The following is a 22,838-nucleotide window of genomic DNA, read 5'->3' as shown; positions in this document are numbered from 1 at the left end:
TATATCCAAAAATTATGGTTAAACTCAAAGTGGAAGTATGTTTTCTAAAATGGTCATCTAGACGTCGTTCTTTCGACTGAAATGACTACCTTTACAAAAATGACTTGCAACTTATTTTTCCGACTATAAACCTATACGTTTTCTGTTTAGATTCATAAAATAGAGTTCAATATGAAACCATAGCAATTTGATTCACTCAAAACGGATTTAAAATGAAGAAGTTATGGGTAAAACAAGATTGGATAATTTTTCTCATTTTAGCTACGTGAAAATTGGTAACAAATCTATTCCAACCATAACTTAATCAACTTGTATTGTATATTATGAAATCTTGAGATACCATAGACACGTATACAATGTTTTGACCTATCATGTCGACACATCTATATATATTTCGGAACAACCATAGACACTCTATATGTGAATGTTGGAGTTAGCTATACAGGGTTGAGGTTGATTCTAAAATATATATAGTTTGAGTTGTGATCAATACTGAGATACGTATACACTGGGTCGTGGATTGATTCAAGATAATATTTATCTATTTATTTCTGTACATCTAACTGTGGACAAGACTACTAACTTAATGATTTTGAAACGAGACATATATGTAACGATTATCGTTGTAACAACATTTAATGTATATATATCATATTAAGAGATATTTATACATCATAATATCATGATAATATAATAATTTAAAATCTCATTTTATATTATAAACATTGGGTTAACAACACTTAACAAGATCGTTAACCTAAAGGTTTCAAAACAACACTTACATGTAACGACTAACGATGACTTAACGACTCAGTTAAAATGTATATACATGTAGTGTTTTAATATGTATTCATACACTTTTTAAAGACTTCAATACACTTATCAAAATACTTCTACTTAACAAAAATGCTTACAATTACATCCTCGTTCAGTTTCATCAACAATTCTACTCATATGCACCCGTATTCGTACTCGTACAATACACAGCTTTTAGATGTATGTACTATTGGTATATACACTCCAATGATCAGCTCTTAGCAGCCCATGTGAGTCACCTAACATATGTGGGAACCATCATTTGGAAACTAGCATGAAATATCTCATAAAATTACAAAAATATGAGTAATCATTCACGACTTATTTACATGAAAACAAAATTACATATCCTTTATATCTAATCCATACACCAACGACCAAAAACACCTACAAACACTTTCATTCTTCAATTTTCTTCATCTAATTGATCTCTCTCAAGTTCTATCTTCAAGTTCTAAGTGTTCTTCATAAATTCCAAAAGTTCTAGTTTCATAAAATCAAGAATACTTCCAAGATTGCAAGTTTACTTCCAAGTTTTCTAAATCCATTCCAAGTAATCATCCAAGATCAACAAACCTTTGTTACTTACAGTAGGTTATCTTTCTAATACAAGGTAATAATCATATTCAAACTTTAATTCAATTTCTATACTATAACAATCTTATTTCGAGTGGAAATCTTACTTGAAATTGTTTTCGTGTCATGATTCTGCTTCAAGAACTTTCAAGCCATCCAAGGATCCTTTGAAGCTAGATCCATTTTTCTCATTTCCAGTAGGTTTATCCAAGGAACTTGAGGTAGTAATGATGTTCATAGCATCATTCGATTCATACATAAAAAGCTGTCTTATTCAACGTTATAAACTTGTAATCACTAGATCATAGTTTAGTTAATTCTAAACTTGTTCGCAAATAAAGTTAATCCTTCTAACTAGATTTTTAAAATCAACTAAACACATGTTCTATATCTATATGATATGCTAACTTAATGATTTAAAACCCGGAAACACGATAAACACCATAAAACTGGATATACGCCGTCGTAGTAAAATCGGGGGCTGTTTTGGTTGGGATAATTAAAAGCTAAGAAGAACTTTGATTTAAAAGCTATACTTATGGAAAAATAATTTTTCTTATGAACATGAAACTATATCCAAAAATCGTGGTTAAACTCAAAGTGAAAGTATGTTTTTCAAAATGGTCATCAAGATGTCGTTCTTTCGACGGAAATGATTACCTCTTTCAAAAATGACTTGTAACTTGTATTTCCGACTATAAACTTATACTTTTTCTATTTAGATTCATAAATTTAAGTTCAATACAAAACCGTGGCCACTGGAATCACTCAAAACGGATTAGAAACGAAGAAATGGCGAGTAAAACAAGATTGATGAAAACTACTCATTTTACCTACGTGAAAGTTAGTAATAAATCTATTCCAACCATAACCTAATCAACTTATATTGTATATTATGTAATCTTGAGATACCATAGACACGTATACAATGTTTCGACCTATCATGTCGACCCATCTATATATATATTGCGGAACAACCATAGACACTCTATATGTGAATGTTGGAGTTAGCTATACAGGGTTGAGGTTGATTCCAAAATATATATATAGTTTGAGTTGTGATCAATACTGAGATACGTATACACTGGGTCATGGATTTATTCAAGATAATATTTATCGATTTATTTCTGTACATCTAACTGTGGACAACTAGTTGTAGGTTACTAACGAGGACAGCTGACTTAATAAACTTAAAACATCAAAATGTATTAAAAGTATTGTAAATATATTTTGAACATACTTTGATATATATGTATATATTGTTATAGGTTCGTGAATCAACCAGTGGCCAAGTCTTACTTCCCGACGAAGTAAAAATCTGTGAAAGTGAGTTATAGTCCCACTTTTAAAATCTAATATTTTTGGGATGAGAATACATGCAGGTTTTATAAATGATTTACAAAATAGACACAAGTACGTGAAACTGCATTCTATGGTTGGATTATTAAACCGAATATGCCCCTTTTTATTAAGTCTGGTAATCTAAGAATTAGGGAATAGACACCCTAATTGACGCGAATCCTAAAAATAGATCTATTGGGCATAACAAACCCCATTCAAAGTACCGGATACTTTAGTACTTCAAAATTTATATCATATCTGAAGGGTGTCCCGGAATGATGGGGATATTCTTATATATGCATGTTGTTAATGTCGGTTACCAGGTGTTCACCATATGAATGATTTTTATCTCTATGTATGGGATGTGTATTGAAATATGAAATCTTGTGGTCTATTGTTACGATTTGATATATATAGGTTAAACCTATAACTCACCAACATTTTTGTTGACGTTTAAAGCATGTTTATTCTCAGGTGAATACTAAGAGCTTCCGCTGTTGCATACTAAAATAAGGATAAGATTTGGAGTCCATGTTTGTATGATATTGTGTAAAAACTGCATTCAAGAAACTGATTTCGATGTAACATATTTGTATTTTAAACCATTATGTAATGGTCGTGTGTAAACAGGATATTTTAGATTATCATTATTTGATAATCTACGTAAAGCTTTTTAAACCTTTATTTATGAAATAAAGGTTATGGTTTGTTTTAAAATGAATGCAGTCTTTGAAAAACGTCTCATATAGAGGTCAAAACCTCGCAACGAAATCAATTAATATGGAACGTTTTTAATCAATAAGAACGGGACATTTCAGTTGGTATCAGAGCCTTGGTCTTAGAGAACCAGAAAATTTGCATTAGTGTGTCTTATCGAGTTTGTTAGGATGCATTAGTGTGTCTGGACTTCGACCGTGTTTTCTTTAAAAATGATTGCTTAACATTTTTGTTGGAAACTATATATTATTAACATGTATATATTATGTGATATATTAATCTCTTAACATGTTTAATATTGTGTGATAGATGTCTACCTCTAGCACAAATCCCATTGACTCACCTAATAATAACGAAGAGTCGAATATTTATTGGACTGATTCACAAGTTCCCGAAGAGGAACCGGAAGAAGAATCAGAACCGGAAGAAGAATCAGAACCGGAAGAGGAGGAACCGGAGGAGGAAATAGAACCGGTGGGGGAAATAATAAAACGGTTAAGTAAAAGAAAATCCTCAACCAACCGACCAAGGTTAATTATGGTCAATGGTGTTTCCGCCAAGGAAGCAAAATATTGGGAGGATTACCAATTCTCCGATGAATCGGATTCCGACGAGAATTCCGATGATGTTATAGAAATTACCCCAACTGAATTTAAAAAGGCAAAAGAAAATAATAAGGGAAAGGGCATAAAAATAGAGAAACCTAATTCCAACCCCGATAAACTTTATATGTATCGTCAACCCCCGAAGTCCTTAAGTTGTAACAATGACCCGGGAACCTCTAAACCACTAGGTTTTTCTAAACCGTTGTGGAAAACGACAGCTAGTATTAGGGGAACATCATATATCCCTAGAAACTTGGCAAAACGAACCAAAACCGAAGAAGAAGAAACGAGCGAGTCGGAATAAGATAGTTGTATTCGTATGGTAAAATATATGTAATATAGTGTGCTTATGCTTTATGATATATGTAAAAATTGCTTGTATTAATAAGTATTTTTTTTATGAATCTAACTCTTGTCTATTTTACAGTATAAAAACACAAAATGGGTAGACAACCCAATATTTTAAGAGACCTACCCGGAGACATGATTGATGAAATCTTGTCTAGAGTCGGTCAGAATTCTTCGGCACAACTATTTACGGTGAAATCAGTTTGTAAGACATTCGAAGAACGTTCTAAGAATGCCTTGGTTTATAAGAGACTTTCGTTTGAAAGATGGGGGATATCACATTGGGAAACCCATAAGTTACGATGTGTTTACTTTGACGCATATATTGCGGGAAACCCAAGTGCTATTTTACGCAACGGGTTAAGAAATTATTTTGACTCAATGTATTCTAACATAGGACTTCATGATTTAGAAAAAGCGGCTAACATGCAACATAAAGAAGCATGTTATGCTTACGGTTTAGTAATGTTCGCTTCTCACCAAAGTGAGAACAAGAACATCAGGCTACAACTATTAAACAAAACATTTCCACAAGTAACAGACTCAGTAGTTGGGGTGAGAAACAAGGTTTTTAGATTGTTACGGGACTGTTGGACATTACGTAACCCTCGTCCCTTTGACGACGTTAAAACACGCTGTCTTATCAACGACCATAATGGTTATGTTCCGCAAGACCAAGGATGGGAAGTAGTCCTAGTAAAACCAGAATGCATGACTTGTTTCTGGACGTATGAATTACGTGTCTTTATTGCCTTTGCTGAACGACTTGTGTACTAGATAGAATTATCTTCACAACTATCTTGTATCAAAGTTATTGTGTTCTATATTTCATGCTTTATGTAAAATAACCGGTATTGTAATTTTGTAAAATATTGTATAAAAGTTTGAACGCGAAATATTATTATAATCAGTTTTTCATATAGAATTGTAGTAGTTGAATTGTATATTAGCTACTAAGTATGAACTTAACGGGTAGGTACTACCTGAATTTAAACTTATAAAACGCTAATATTAAGAAAAAGCTTTTATAAATGAGTTCATATTATGCTACGAGATACTATTGACTACTCTTAATATTCTGTATGATTAACTCGTTTCATTTGACTATTTGAAGGAAATGGCACCGACTACTCGACACACCATGAATATGAATGAAGAGGAATTCCGTACTTTTCTAGCTTCAAACATAGCCGCAGTACAGGCTGCGCTACATACCAACAATAACCTTGGATCTAGCAGTACAGGAAATCGTGTAGGATGCACCTACAAAGAATTCACTGCCTGCAAACCTTTGGAATTTGATGGAACCGAAGGACCGATCGGATTGAAACGGTGGACCGAGAAGGTCGAATCGGTGTTTTCCATAAGTAAGCATACTGAAGAGGACAAAGTGAAGTACGCTACGCATACCTTCACAGGTTCTGCGTTAACATGGTGGAATACCTATCTAGAGCAAGTGGGATAAGATGATGCTTACGCACTACCGTGGTCAGCATTCAAGCACTTGATGAACGAGAAGTACCGTCCCAGAACCGAGGTCAATAAGCTCAAGACAGAACTTAGAGGGTTACGAACCCAAGGATTTGATATTACCACGTACGAAAGACGATTCACAGAATTATGCCTATTATGTTCGGGAGCGTTCGAAGATGAGGAAGAGAAGATCGACGCGTTTGTGAAAGGATTATCGGAAAGAATCCAAGAAGATATAAGTTCACACGAGCCCGCCTCCATACAACAGGCATGTAGAATGGCTCACAAACTAGTGAACCAGATTGAAGAAAGAATTAAAGAACAGACTGCTGAAGAGACCAATGTGAAGCAAGTCAAAAGAAAGTGGGAGGAAAACGGTGATAAGAATCACCAATACAATAACAACAGCAATTACAACAATAATCGCAACAATTATCCCAACAATCGCAACATCAATCGCAACTACAACAAATGGCCCAACAACAACAACAACAACAACAACAACTACAACTACAACAATCATCCCAACAACAATAACAACCGCAACAACAACAATAATCAGAAGCAGCTATGCCAAAGGTGTGAAAAGTATCACTCGGGGTTCTGCACCAAATTTTGCAACAAGTGTAAAAGAAATGGTCATAGCGCGGTGAAGTGTGAGGTGTACGGACCAGGGGTTAACAGAACGAAAGGAACAAATGGTGTTGGAACGAGTAATGGCAGAGCAAGTAGTGTCGGAGCAAGTTGTGTCAATGTAGTTTGTTATAAATGTGGAAAACCGGGCCACATTATTTGAAATTGCCCAAACCAGGAGAACACGAATGGACAAAGCCGTGGAAGAGTTTTCAATATTAATGCAGCAGAGGCACAGGAAGACCCGGAGCTTGTTACGGGTACGTTTCTTATTAACAATAAATCTGCATACGTTTTATTTGATTCGGGTGCGGATAGAAGCTATATGAGTAGAGATTTTTGTGCTAAATTAAGTTGTCCATTGACGCCGTTGGATAGTAAATTTTTACTCGAATTAGCAAACGGTAAATTAATTTCAGCAGATAATATATGCCGGAATCGAGAAATTAAACTGGGTAGCGAAATATTTAAGATTGACTTGATACCAGTAGAGTTTGGGAGTTTTGATGTGATAATCGGTATGGACTGGTTGAAAGAAGTGAAAGCAGAGATCGTTTGTTTCAAAAATGCAATTCGCATTATACGAGAAAAAGGAAAACCCTTAATGGTGTACGGAGAAAAGGGCAACACGAAGCTACATCTTATTAATAATTTGAAGGCACAAAATATAATAAGAAAAGGTTGCTATGTTGTTCTAGCACACGTCGAGAAAGTACAAACTGAAGAAAAGAGCATCAATGATGTTCCCGTCGTAAAAGAATTTCCCGATGTATTTCCGAAAGAATTACCGGGATTACCCCCACATCGATCCGTTGAATTTCAAATAGATCTTGTACCAGGAGCTGCACCAATAGCTCGTGCTCCTTACAGACTCGCACCCAGCGAGATGAAAGAACTGCAAAGCCAATTACAAGAACTTTTAGAGCGTGGTTTCATTCGACCAAGCACATCACCGTGGGGAGCTCCTGTTTTGTTTGTCAAGAAGAAAGATGGTACATTCAGGTTATGTATCGACTACCGAGAGTTGAACAAACTTACCATCAAGAACCGCTACCCACTACCGAGAATCGACGACTTATTTGATCAACTACAAGGCTCGTCTGTTTATTCAAAGATTGACTTACGTTCCGGGTATCATCAAATGCGGGTGAAAGAAGATGATGTGATGACCCGGAGATTTTTGAACAAATTTAAACATTAACCTTTATATATATCTGACACGATAAGCAAATCTGTAATGATTGAGTCTCGAAAGTTTTGAAATTATATTCATTTAATTAAATACCCTTTGACCATGCCAAACGATTCACGAACAATTACGTGTAAATAAATATATATATATATATACATGTGTGCTTATTAGATTGACACATATTATAAAACATTGAACGAATTAGTTGATATGAATATAAGCTATGAGATCTATTTAATGAGGTTGGAAATGTTATCAAGGTATTAAATGAATAATACTTTATACGAACGTATTTGTTCGATGTAAGTTTATCGACGAGATTAAAAGATAGTATCAAATGATTGAATGATCGGATACATTGAATTATGATCACGAGTCTCCGTCGTAAGGTCCACTATGATTTAAAAGACTATTACATTTTTAACGGTATTCGGAAATTTAGTGAAATGATGCGCATGCAAGAACGACAGTGTTCTTATCGAGGATTAGTCAAAGGTTGGTGGAGGGTTGAATTTCATAACACTTGGTTGATAACTTGCAACGTATATAGAACGTGATTATGTATATTAGATATATTAGTTAGGTAAAAGATAGTAACCCTTGTTCATTGATTAGATTTATAAATAGATATTTTAACTAGAGCCTTTGAGAAATTAAAGTAAAGGTTGGCGCATAAATAAGTTATATCAGATTAAGTTTTCGAGCATAACCGTTAGGAGATATAACAATATCTTGTATTCACACGATTTTAATGTTATATATATATTGGTCTTTGAAATATAATTAATTTTGAAAAGTGAAATATTATATTATTGGATAAATATTTCAAACATATGTATTATGTATAAGTTTATAAATTTTAAATGTACATATATTTTATTTTAGTCATAAAACGTTTTGATTCAAACTAATAAGATTAGATATATATTTTGTTATATAACGAGACGTCGATTTATAAAAGGAAATGACCAAACCACTCAAAATATTAAGTTACACTTTGAGTGGGTTAGTTTTTAATTAGTTTAAGTCTAGTTAATAATAAAGGTACATGTCACAAAACGTTTAATTTAAAATAAAATATTTTGATAAACAACGAGTCACTGATTTATAAAAGTAAATGACCACAACGCACAATTTTATAAGTTACATTTTTTGTAAGGTAATTTATTGATGAGTAAGTCAAATTATTGATAAAGGTACACGTCGCGTAACGTAAAAGACTAATTTCCTAAACGTACGAAAGTGCGCACGAAAAACCGAAAGTGGTACATGAGTCGTGAGACCACGTCCGTGTCATTTTTGTAAAAATTATATTTTTACCATGAACGTAAAAATAATATAATATATAATTAATTATATAGATTAAATATTAATTTATATATAATAATAAATAATTAATAATGATGTCGACGAAGGAAACATAAACCGTGAGCTTTATAAATCATGTGAGAATGATGGGTCCGGACATGAGAGGTGAATGCATATAACCATCTATAAAAGCTTGCGATTTAATCTTTCATATACACATACATGTTACATTCCTTCGTAAATATTTTATATTTATATTAATATTAATATTATTATTATTATCATTATTAATATTATTATTAATCTTAATATTATTATTAGTAGTATTATTATTTGTATTATACATAAAATGCTACGACGAGGTCATGAGCGAATTATTTTAAAACTGGTTTTAGAGTAGGATAGGGCTAAGGAAATTATGGGTTATAGCTATGGAGGTCATGGGTATGGATCAGGGGTATGCTCATGAAGTCAATCTAGTGTTTGTCATCTCCGTTGCATCTACGTACCTTTCCTGCAATATTGAATCTCAATATTGATACGTGAGTACTCCTAATTAAATTTTTACATACTAATAGTGTATCCCTGACTAGTGCTCGAGAAAATAGGATTATGCATGCTTGTACATTTGATATTGCCCTTAGATAGGTTATGTTGAATCTTAAAGGTTGTTATACTAGGGATGAGATAAGGTATAAGATATGCATGTCATTGGAAAGCTAGTGAAAAATTAATAACTTTTCCTTTAGATGTCAAAGGGATCTGATGGACGGATTATTATTATTATTATTATTATTATTATTATTATTATTATTATTATTATTATTATTATTATTATTATTATTATTATTATTATTATTATTATTATCATCAATAAAAGTATTATCATTAAGAATTGTTATTTTTATAGTTATTATCGTTAATGTTATAATTAGTATTATTATTATTATCACATAAAATAGTTATTAGTAATTATTAATATTATTATTATCATTAAAATGAACGTGATACAAAAGACGATTTAAAAACTATTAACAAACAGATTAGGAAATAATGAGTATGAGTATCATGATAAAAATTAAATATTGTGAGATAATGAATTACATAAAATTATCGTTCTTATTATTTTTAACATTACTAGTATTACTAAAAATATCGTTAGCATTAAAACTATCTTTTTTATCAAAAATTATCATTTTAATAGAAATGTCAATATTACTATAAAATAATATTATTACTATCATTTTTAAATAAAAACTATTACTTTAAAGTAATCATAAAAAGTATCGTAAATATTAAAAATATCTTAAATTGAATTATTATTTTACCATATTATTATTTGATTTCTATTAATAAAATAATAATAATTATTATTACAAAATAATATGACTTTTAATTACTATTATTATCAATGCTATTTAATCAAATAAAAATGTAATACGAATATTATAATTACCCCAATAGAATCTATCACAATATTTTTAATATTAAATGAACTTTATAAATTTAATACTTAAGATATATAAAAGTATACCTTAATATAAAATTGTATTTATTAATAAATGAATTATATTATTTATTCTATTAAAACTTTTAAAAATATTTTTAAATATATATAACGACGATATTTAAAAATTATATAATAATCATTTTTAAATTCTGGAAATCATTTTGAGTCAAACTAAATTTTATCGTTCTTTGCATATTAGACTCGAGCATTAGGATTGTGGTACACTATGACACAACCTAAATTGTTAGACAAATATTGACCAACATATATATAATTAATATAGGTTCGTGAATCCAAGGCCAACCTTACACTTGTTCAATGATGTTATATGTATTTTTACTACAAAATACAGTATGGTGAGTTTCAATTGCTCCCTTTTTAAATGCTTTTGCAATATATATTTTTGGGACTGAGAATACATGCGATGCTTTATAAATGTTTGACGAAATAGACACAAGTACTTAAAACTACATTCTATGGCTGGATTATTAAACCGAATATGTGAAATGTCCCGTTCTTATTGATTAAAAACGTTCCATATTAATTGATTTCGTTGCGAGGTTTTGACCTCTATATGAGACGTTTTTCAAAGACTGCATTCATTTTTAAAACAAACCATAACCTTTATTTCATAAATAAAGGTTTAAAAAGCTTTACGTAGATTATCAAATAATGATAATCTAAAATATCCTGTTTACACACGACCATTACATAATGGTTTACAATACAAATATGTTACATCGAAATCAGTTTCTTGAATGCAGTTTTTACACAATATCATACAAACATGGACTCCAAATCTTGTCCTTATTTTAGTATGCAACAGCGGAAGCTCTTAATATTCACCTGAGAATAAACATGCTTTAAACGTCAACAAAAATGTTGGTGAGTTATAGGTTTAACCTATATATATCAAATCGTAACAATAGACCACAAGATTTCATATTTCAATACACATCCCATACATAGAGATAAAAATCATTCATATGGTGAACACCTGGTAACCGACAATAACAAGATGCATATATAAGAATATCCCCATCATTCCGGGACACCCTTCGGATATGATATAAATTTCGAAGTACTAAAGCATCCGGTACTTTGGATGGGGTTTGTTAGGCCCAATAGATCTATCTTTAGGATTCGCGTCAATTAGGGTGTCTGTTCCCTAATTCTTAGATTACCAGACTTAATAAAAAGGGGCATATTCGATTTCGATAATTCAACCATAGAATGTAGTTTCACGTACTTGTGTCTATTTTGTAAATCATTTATAAAACCTGCATGTATTCTCATCCCAAAAATATTAGATTTTAAAAGTGGGACTATAACTCACTTTCACAGATTTTTACTTCGTCGGGAAGTAAGACTTGGCCACTGTTGATTCACGAACCTATAACAATATATACATATATATTAAAGTATGTTCAAAATATATTTACAACACTTTTAATATATTTTGATGTTTTAAGTTTATTAAGTCAGCTGTCCTCGTTAGTAACCTATAACTAGTTGTCCACAGTTAGATGTACAGAAATAAATCGATAAATATTATCTTGAATCAATCCACGACCCAGTGTATACGTATCTCAGTATTGATCATAACTCAAACTATATATATTTTGGAATCAACCTCAACCCTGTATAGCTAACTCCAACATTCACATATAGAGTGTCTATGGTTGTTCCGAAATATATATAGATGTGTCGACATGATAGGTCGAAACATTGTATACGTGTCTATGGTATCTCAAGATTACATAATATATAATACAAGTTGATTAAGTTATGGTTGGAATAGATTTGTTACCAATTTTCACGTAGCTAAAATGAGAAAAATTATCCAATCTTGTTTTACCCATAACTTCTTCATTTTAAATCCGTTTTGAGTGAATCAAATTGCTATGGTTTCATATTGAACTCTATTTTATGAATCTAAACAAAAAAAGTATAGGTTTCTAGTCGGAAAAATAAGTTACAAGTCGTTTTTTTAAAGGTAGTCATTTCAGTCGAAAGAACGACGTCTAGATGACCATTTTAGAAAACATACTTCCACTTTGAGTTTAACCATAATTTTTGGATATAGTTTCATGTTCATAATAAAAATCATTTTCTCAGAATAACAACTTTTAAATCAAAGTTTATCATAGTTTTTAATTAACTAACCCAAAACAGCCCGCGGTGTTACTACGACGGCGTAAATCCGGTTTTACGGTGTTTTTCGTGTTTCCAGGTTTTAAATCATTAAGTTAGCATATCATATAGATATAGAACATGTGTTTAGTTGATTTTAAAAGTCAAGTTAGAAGGATTAACTTTTGTTTGCGAACAAGTTTAGAATTAACTAAACTATGTTCTAGTGATTACAAGTTTAAACCTTCGAATAAGATAGCTTTATATGTATGAATCGAATGATGTTATGAACATCATTACTACCTTAATTTCCTTGGATAAACCTACTGAAAAATAGAAAAATGGATCTAGCTTCAATGGATCCTTGGATGGCTCAAAGTTCTTGAAGCAAAATCATGACACGAAAACAAGTTCAAGTAAGATCATCACTTGAAATAAGATTGTTACAGTTATAGAAATTGAACCAAAGTTTGAATATGATTATTACCTTGTATTAGAATGATAACCTACTGTAAGAAACAAAGATTTCTTGAGGTTGGATGATCACCTTACAAGATTGGAAGTGAGCTAGCAAACTTGAAAGTATTCTTGATTTTATGAAACTAGAACTTTTGGAATTTATGAAGAACACTTAGAACTTGAAGATAGAACTTGAGAGAGATCAATTAGATGAAGAAAATTGAAGAATGAAAGTGTTTGTAGGTGTTTTTGGTCGTTGGTGTATGGATTAGATATAAAGGATATGTTATTTTGTTTTCATGTAAATAAGTCATGAATGATTACTCATATTTTTGTAATTTTATGAGATATTTCATGCTAGTTGCCAAATGATGGTTCCCACATGTGTTAGGTGACTCACATGGGCTGCTAAGAGCTGATCATTGGAGTGTATATACCAATAGTACATACATCTAAAAGCTGTGTATTGTACGAGTACGAATACGGGTGCATACGAGTAGAATTGTTGATGAAACTGAACGAGAATGTAATTGTAAGCATTTTTGTTAAGTAGAAGTATTTTGATAAGTGTATTGAAGTCTTTAAAAAGTGTATAAATACATATTAAAACACTACATGTATATACATTTTAACTGAGTCGTTAAGTCATCGTTAGTCGTTACATGTAAGTGTTGTTTTGAAACTTTTAGGTTAACGATCTTGTTAAATGTTGTTAACCCAATGTTTATAATAACAAAAGATATTTTAAATTATTATATTATCATGATATTATGATGTACGAATATCTCTTAATATGATATATATACATTAAATGTCGTTACAACGATAAACGTTACATATATGTCTCGTTTCAAAATCATTAAGTTAGTAGTCTTGTTTTTACATATGTAGTTCATTGTTAATATAATTAATGATATGTTTACTTATCATAATATCATGTTAACTATATATATAACCATATATATGTCATCATATAGTTTTTTTACAAGTTTTAACGTTCGTGAATCACCGGTCAACTTGGGTGGTCAATTGTCTATATGAAACCTATTTCAATTAATCAAGTCTTAACAAGTTTGATTGCTTAACATGTTGGAAACATTTAATCATGTAAACATCAATCTCAATTAATATATATAAACATGGAAAAGTTCGGGTCACTACAGTACCTACCCGTTAAATAAATTTCGTCCCGAAATTTTAAGCTGTTGAAGGTGTTGACGAATCTTCTGGAAATAGATGCGGGTATTTCTTCTTCATCTGATCTTCACGCTCCCAGGTGAACTCGGGTCCTCTACGAGCATTCCATCGAACCTTAACAATTGGTATCTTGTTTTGCTTAAGTCTTTTAACCTCACGATCCATTATTTCGACGGGTTCTTCGATGAATTGAAGTTTTTCGTTGATTTGGATTTCATCTAACGGAATAGTGAGATCTTCTTTAGCAAAACATTTCTTCAAATTCGAGACGTGGAAAGTGTTATGTACAGCCGCGAGTTGTTGAGGTAACTCAAGTCGGTAAGCTACTGGTCCGACACGATCAATAATCTTGAATGGTCCAATATACCTTGGATTTAATTTCCCTCGTTTACCAAATCGAACAACGCCTTTCCAAGGTGCAACTTTAAGCATGACCATCTCTCCAATTTCAAATTCTATATCTTTTCTTTTAATGTCAGCGTAGCTCTTTTGTCGACTTTGGGCGGTTTTCAACCGTTGTTGAATTTGGATTATCTTCTCGGTAGTTTCTTGTATAATCTCCGGACCCGTAATCTGTCTATCCCCCACTTCACTCCAACAAATCGGAGACCTGCACTTTCTACCATAAAGTGCTTCAAACGGCGCCATCTCAATGCTTGAATGGTAGCTGTTGTTGTAGGAAAATTCTGCTAACGGTAGATGTCGATCCCAACTGTTTCCGAAATCAATAACACATGCTCGTAGCATGTCTTCAAGCGTTTGTATCGTCCTTTCGCTCTGCCCATCAGTTTGTGGATGATAGGCAGTACTCATGTCTAGACGAGTTCCTAATGCTTGCTGTAATGTCTGCCAGAATCTTGAAATAAATCTGCCATCCCTATCAGAGATAATAGAGATTGGTATTCCATGTCTGGAGACGACTTCCTTCAAATACAGTCGTGCTAACTTCTCCATCTTGTCATCTTCTCTTATTGGCAGGAAGTGTGCTGATTTGGTGAGACGATCAACTATTACCCAAATAGTATCAAAACCACTTGCAGTCCTTGGCAATTTAGTGATGAAATCCATGGTAATGTTTTCCCATTTCCATTCCGGGATTTCGGGTTGTTGAAGTAGACCTGATGGTTTCTGATGCTCAGCTTTGACCTTAGAACACGTCAAACATTCTCCTACATATTTAGCAACATCGGCTTTCATACCCGGCCACCAAAAATGTTTCTTGAGATCCTTGTACATCTTCCCCGTTCCAGGATGTATTGAGTATCTGGTTTTATGAGCTTCTCTAAGTACCATTTCTCTCATATCTCCAAATTTTGGTACCCAAATCCTTTCAGCCCTATACCGGGTTCCGTCTTCCCGAATATTAAGATGCTTCTCCGATCCTTTGGGTATTTCATCCTTTAAATTTCCCTCTTTTAAAACTCCTTGTTGCGCCTCCTTTATTTGAGTAGTAATGTTATTATGAATCATTATATTCATAGATTTTACTCGAATGGGTTCTCTGTCCTTCCTGCTCAAGGCATCGGCTACCACATTTGCCTTCCCCGGGTGGTAACGAATCTCAAAGTCGTAATCATTCAATAATTCAATCCACCTACGCTGCCTCATATTCAGTTGTTTCTGATTAAATATGTGTTGAAGACTTTTGTGGTCGGTATATATAATACTTTTGACCCCATATAAGTAGTGCCTCCAAGTCTTTAATGCAAAAACAACCGCGCCTAATTCCAAATCATGCGTCGTATAATTTTGTTCGTGAATCTTCAATTGTCTAGACGCATAAGCAATCACCTTCGTTCGTTGCATTAATACACAACCGAGACCTTGCTTTGATGCATCACAATAAATCACAAAATCATCATTCCCTTCAGGTAATGACAATATAGGTGCCGTAGTTAGCTTTTTCTTCAATAACTGAAACGCTTTCTCTTGTTCATCATTCCATTCAAATTTCTTCCCTTTATGCGTTAATGCAGTCAAGGGTTTTGCTATTCTGGAAAAGTCTTGGATGAACCTTCTGTAGTAACCAGCTAGTCCTAAAAACTGGCGTATGTGTTTCGGAGTTTTCGGGGTTTCCCACTTTTCAACAGTTTCTATCTTTGCCGGATCCACCTTAATACCTTCTTTGTTCACTATGTGACCGAGGAATTGAACTTCTTCCAACCAAAATGCACACTTTGAAAACTTAGCGTACAATTCTTCCTTCCTCAATACTTCTAACACCTTTCTCAAATGTTCACCGTGTTCTTGGTCATTCTTTGAGTAAATAAGTATGTCATCAATGAAAACAATGACAAACTTGTCAAGGTATGGTCCACACACTCGGTTCATAAGGTCCATGAACACAGCTGGTGCATTAGTTAAACCAAACGGCATGACCATAAACTCGTAATGACCGTAACGTGTTCTGAAAGCAGTCTTTGGAATATCATCTTCTTTCACCCGCATTTGATGATACCCGGAACGTAAGTCAATCTTTGAATAAACAGACGAGCCTTGTAGTTGATCAAATAAGTCGTCGATTCTCGGTAGTGGGTAGCGGTTCTTGATGGTAAGTTTGTTCAACTCTCGGTAGTCGATACACAACCTGAATGTACCATCTTTCTTCTTGACAAACAAAACAGGAGCTCCCCACGGTGATGTGCTTGGTCTAATGAAACCACGCTCTAAAAGTTCTTGTAATTGGCTTTGCAGTTCTTTCATCTCGTTGGGTGCGAGTCTGTAAGGAGCACGAGCTATTGGTGCAGCTCCTGGTACAAGATCTATTTGAAATTCAACGGATCGATGTGGGGGTAATCCCGATAATTCTTTCGGAAATACATCGGGAAATTCTTTTGCAATGGGAACATCATTGATGCTCTTTTCTTCAGTTTGTACTTTCTCGACGTGTGCTAGAACAGCATAGCAACCTTTTCTTATTAGTTTTTGTGCCTTCAAATTACTAATAAGATGTAGCTTCGTGTTGCCCTTTTCTCCGTACACCATTAAGGGTTTTCTTTTTTCTCGTATAATACGAATTGCATTTTTGTAACAAACGATCTCCGCTTTCACTTCTTTCAACCAGTCCATACCGATTATCACATCAAAACTCCCTAACTCTACTGGTATCAAATCAATCTTAAATGTTTCGCTAACCAGTTTAATTTCTCGATTCCGACATATATTATCTGCTGAAATTAATTTACCATTTGCTAATTCGAGTAAAAATTTACTATCCAAAGGCGTCAATGGACAACTTAATTTAGCACAAAAATCTCTACTCATATAGCTTCTATCCGCACCCGAATCAAATAAAACGTAAGCAGATTTATTGTCAATAAGAAACGTACCCGTAACAAGCTCCGGGTCTTCCTGTGCCTCTACCGCATTAATATTGAAAACTCTTCCACGGCCTTGTCCATTCGTGTTCTCCTGGTTCGGGCAATTTCTAATAATGTGGCCTGGTTTTCCACATTTATAACAAACTACATTGGCATAACTTGCTCCGACACTACTTGCTCCGCCATTACTCATTCCGACACCATTTGTTCCTTTCGTTCTATTAACCCCTGGTCCGTAGACCTCACACTTCGCCGCGCTATGACCATTTCTTTTACACTTGTTGCAAAATTTGGTGCAGAACCCCGAGTGATTCTTTTCACACCTTTGGCATAGCTGCTTCTGATTGTTGTTGTTGTTGCGGTTATTATTGTTGTTGGGATGATTGTTGTAGTTGCTGTTGTTGTTGTTGTTGTTGTTGGGCCGTTTGTTGTAGTTGCGATTGATGTTGCGATTGTTGGGATAATTGTTGCGATTATTGTTGTAATTGCTGTTGTTGTTGTATTGGTGATTCTTATCACCGTTTTCCTCCCACTTTCTTTTGACTTGCTTCACATTGGCCTCTTCAGCAGTCTGTTCTTTAATTCTTTCTTCAATCTGGTTCACTAGTTTGTGAGCCATTCTACATGCCTGTTGTATGGAGGCGGGCTCGTGTGAACTTATATCTTCTTGGATTCTTTCCGGTAATCCTTTCACAAACGCGTCGATCTTCTCTTCCTCATCTTCGAATGCTCCCGGACACAATAGGCACAATTCTGTGAATCGTCTTTCGTACGTGGTAATATCAAATCCTTGGGTTCGTAACCCTCTAAGTTCTGTCTTGAGCTTATTGACCTCGGTTCTGGGACGGTACTTCTCGTTCATCAAGTGCTTGAATGTTGACCATGGTAGTGCGTACGCATCATCTTGTCCCACTTGCTCTAGATAGGTATTCCACCATGTTAACGCAGAACCTGTGAAGGTATGCGTAGCGTGCTTCACTTTGTCCTCTTCAGTACACTTACTTATGGCAAACACCGATTCAACCTTCTCGGTCCACCGTTTCAATCCGATCGGTCCTTCGGTTCCATCAAATTCCAAAGGTTTGCAGGCAGTGAATTCTTTGTAGGTGCATCCTACACGATTTCCTGTACTGCTAGATCCAAGGTTATTGTTGGTATGTAGCGCAGCCTGTACTGCGGCTATGTTTGAAGCTAGAAAAGTACGGAATTCCTCTTCATTCATATTCACGGTGTGTCGAGTAGTCGGTGCCATTTCCTTCAAAAATAGTTAAATGGAACAAGTTAATCATACAGAATATTAAGAGTAGTTAATAGTATTTCGTAGCATAATATGAACTCATTTATAAAAGCTTTTTCTTCATATTAGCATTTTATAAGTTTAAATTCGGGTAGTACCTACCCGTTAAGTTCATACTTAGTAGCTAATATACAATTCAACTACTACAATTCTATATGAAAAACTGATTGTAATAATATTTCGCGTTCAAACTTTTATACAATATTTTACAAACTTACAATACCGCTTATTTTACATAAAGCATGAAATATAGCACACAATAACTTTGATACAAGATAGTTGTGAAGACAATTCTAGCTAGTACACAAGTCGTTCGGCAAAGGCAATAAAGACACGTAATTCATACGTCCAGAAACAAGTCATGCATTCTGGTTTTACTAGGACTACTTCCCATCCTTGGTCTTGTGCAACATAACCGTTATGGCCGTTGATAAGACAGCGTGTTGTAACGTCATCAAAGGGACGAGGGTTACGTAATGTCCAACAGTCCCGTAATAATCTAAAAACCTCATTTCTTACCCCAATTACCGACTCCGTCACTTGTGGAAATGTTTTGTTTAATAGTTGTAGCCCGATGTTCTTGTTCTCACTTTGGTGAGAAGCGAACATTACTAATCCGTAAGCATAACATGCTTCTTTATGTTGCATGTTAGCCTCTTTTTCTAAATCACGAAGTCCAATATTCGGATATATTGAGTCAAAATAATTTCTTAACCCGTTGCGTAAAATAGCATTTGGGTTCCCCGCAATATATGCGTCAAAGTAAACACATCGTAACTTATGGGTTTCCCAATGTGATATCCCCCATCTTTCAAACGAAAGTCTCTTATAAACCAAGACATTCTTGGAACGTTCTTCGAATGTCTTACAAACTGATCTCGCCTTAAATAGTTGTGCCGAAGAATTCTGGCCGACTCTAGACAAGATTTCATCAATCATGTCTCCGGGTAGGTCTCTTAAAATATTGGGTTGTCTATCCATTTTGTGTTTTTAAACTGTAAAATAGACAAGAGTTAGTTTCATAAAAAAATACTTATTAATACAAGCAATTTTTACATATATCATAAAGCATAAGAACACTATATTACATATATTACACCACACGAATACAACTATCTTATTCCGACTCGCTCGTTTCTTCTTCTTCGGTTTTGGTTCGTTTTGCCAAGTTTCTAGGGATATATGATGTTCCCCTAATACGAGCCGTCGTTGTCCACATTGGTTTAGAAAAACCTGGTGGTTTAGAGGTTCCCGGGTCATTGTTACAACTTAAGGACTTCGGGGGTTGACGATTCATATAAAGTTCATCGGGGTTGGAATTAGATTTCTCTATTTTTATGCCCTTTCCCTTATTATTTTCTTTTGCCTTTTTAAATTCAGTTGGGGTAATTTCTATAACATCATCGGAATTCTCGTCGGAATCCGATTCATCGGAGAATTGGTAATCCTCCCAATATTTTGCTTCCTTGGCGGAAACACCATTGACCATAATTAACTTTGGTCGGTTGGTTGAGGATTTTCTTTTACTTAACCGTTTTATTATTTCCCCCACCGGTTCTATTTCTTCATCCGGTTCCGATTCTTCTTCCGGTTCCGATTCTTCTTCCGGTTCCGATTCTTCTTCCGGTTCCGACTCTTCTTCCGGTTCCTCTTTGGGAACTTGTGAATCAGTCCACAAATCATTCCAATTTACATTTGACTCTTCATTATTATTAGGTGAGTCAATGGGACTTGTTCTAGAGGTAGACATCTATCACATAATATCAAACACGTTAAGAGATTAATATATCACATAATATTCATATGTTAAAAATATATAGTTTCCAACAAAAATGTTAAGCAATCATTTTTAAAGAAAACACGGTCGAAGTCCAGACTCACTAATGCATCCTAACAAACTCGATAAGACACACTAATGCAAATTTTCTGGTTCTCTAAGACCAACGCTCGGATACCAACTGAAATGTCCCGTTCTTATTGATTAAAAACGTTCCATATTAATTGATTTCGTTGCGAGGTTTTGACCTCTATATGAGACGTTTTTCAAAGACTGCATTCATTTTTAAAACAAACCATAACCTTTATTTCATAAATAAAGGTTTAAAAAGCTTTACGTAGATTATCAAATAATGATAATCTAAAATATCCTGTTTACACACGACCATTACATAATGGTTTACAATACAAATATGTTACATCGAAATCAGTTTCTTGAATGCAGTTTTTACACAATATCATACAAAAATGGACTCCAAATCTTGTCCTTATTTTAGTATGCAACAGCGGAAGCTCTTAATATTCACCTGAGAATAAACATGCTTTAAACGTCAACAAAAATGTTGGTGAGTTATAGGTTTAACCTATATATATCAAATCGTAACAATAGACCACAAGATTTCATATTTCAATACACATCCCATACATAGAGATAAAAATCATTCATATGGTGAACACCTGGTAACCGACAATAACAAGATGCATATATAAGAATATCCCCATCATTCCGGGACACCCTTCGGATATGATATAAATTTCGAAGTACTAAAGCATCCGGTACTTTGGATGGGGTTTGTTAGGCCCAATAGATCTATCTTTAGGATTCGCGTCAATTAGGGTGTCTGTTCCCTAATTCTTAGATTACCAGACTTAATAAAAAGGGGCATATTCGATTTCGATAATTCAACCATAGAATGTAGTTTCACGTACTTGTGTCTATTTTGTAAATCATTTATAAAACCTGCATGTATTCTCATCCCGAAAATATTAGATTTTAAAAGTGGGACTATAACTCACTTTCACAGATTTTTACTTCGTCGGGAAGTAAGACTTGGCCACTGTTGATTCACGAACCTATAACAATATATACATATATATTAAAGTATGTTCAAAATATATTTACAACACTTTTAATATATTTTGATGTTTTAAGTTTATTAAGTCAGCTGTCCTCGTTAGTAACCTATAACTAGTTGTCCACAGTTAGATGTACAGAAATAAATCGATAAATATTATCTTGAATCAATCCACGACCCAGTGTATACGTATCTCAGTATTGATCACAACTCAAACTATATATATTTTGGAATCAACCTCAACCCTGTATAGCTAACTCCAACATTCACATATAGAGTGTCTATGGTTGTTCCGAAATATATATAGATGTGTCGACATGATAGGTCGAAACATTGTATACGTGTCTATGGTATCTCAAGATTACATAATATATAATACAAGTTGATTAAGTTATGGTTGGAATAGATTTGTTACCAATTTTCACGTAGCTAAAATGAGAAAAATTATCCAATCTTGTTTTACCCATAACTTCTTCATTTTAAATCCGTTTTGAGTGAATCAAATTGCTATGGTTTCATATTGAACTCTATTTTATGAATCTAAACAAAAAAAGTATAGGTTTCTAGTCGGAAAAATAAGTTACAAGTCGTTTTTTTTAAAGGTAGTCATTTCAGTCGAAAGAACGACGTCTAGATGACCATTTTAGAAAACATACTTCCACTTTGAGTTTAACCATAATTTTTGGATATAGTTTCATGTTCATAATAAAAATCATTTTCTCAGAATAACAACTTTTAAATCAAAGTTTATCATAGTTTTTAATTAACTAACCCAAAACAGCCCGCGGTGTTACTACGACGGCGTAAATCCGGTTTTACGGTGTTTTTCGTGTTTCCAGGTTTTAAATCATTAAGTTAGCATATCATATAGATATAGAACATGTGTTTAGTTGATTTTAAAAGTCAAGTTAGAAGGATTAACTTTTGTTTGCGAACAAGTTTAGAATTAACTAAACTATGTTCTAGTGATTACAAGTTTAAACCTTCGAATAAGATAGCTTTATATGTATGAATCGAATGATGTTATGAACATCATTACTACCTTAATTTCCTTGGATAAA

The sequence above is a fragment of the Rutidosis leptorrhynchoides genome, chromosome 11 (genome assembly GCF_046630445.1).
Source record: "Rutidosis leptorrhynchoides isolate AG116_Rl617_1_P2 chromosome 11, CSIRO_AGI_Rlap_v1, whole genome shotgun sequence".
Classification (NCBI taxonomy): domain Eukaryota; kingdom Viridiplantae; phylum Streptophyta; class Magnoliopsida; order Asterales; family Asteraceae; genus Rutidosis; species Rutidosis leptorrhynchoides.
This window is presented reverse-complemented; position numbering follows the sequence as displayed.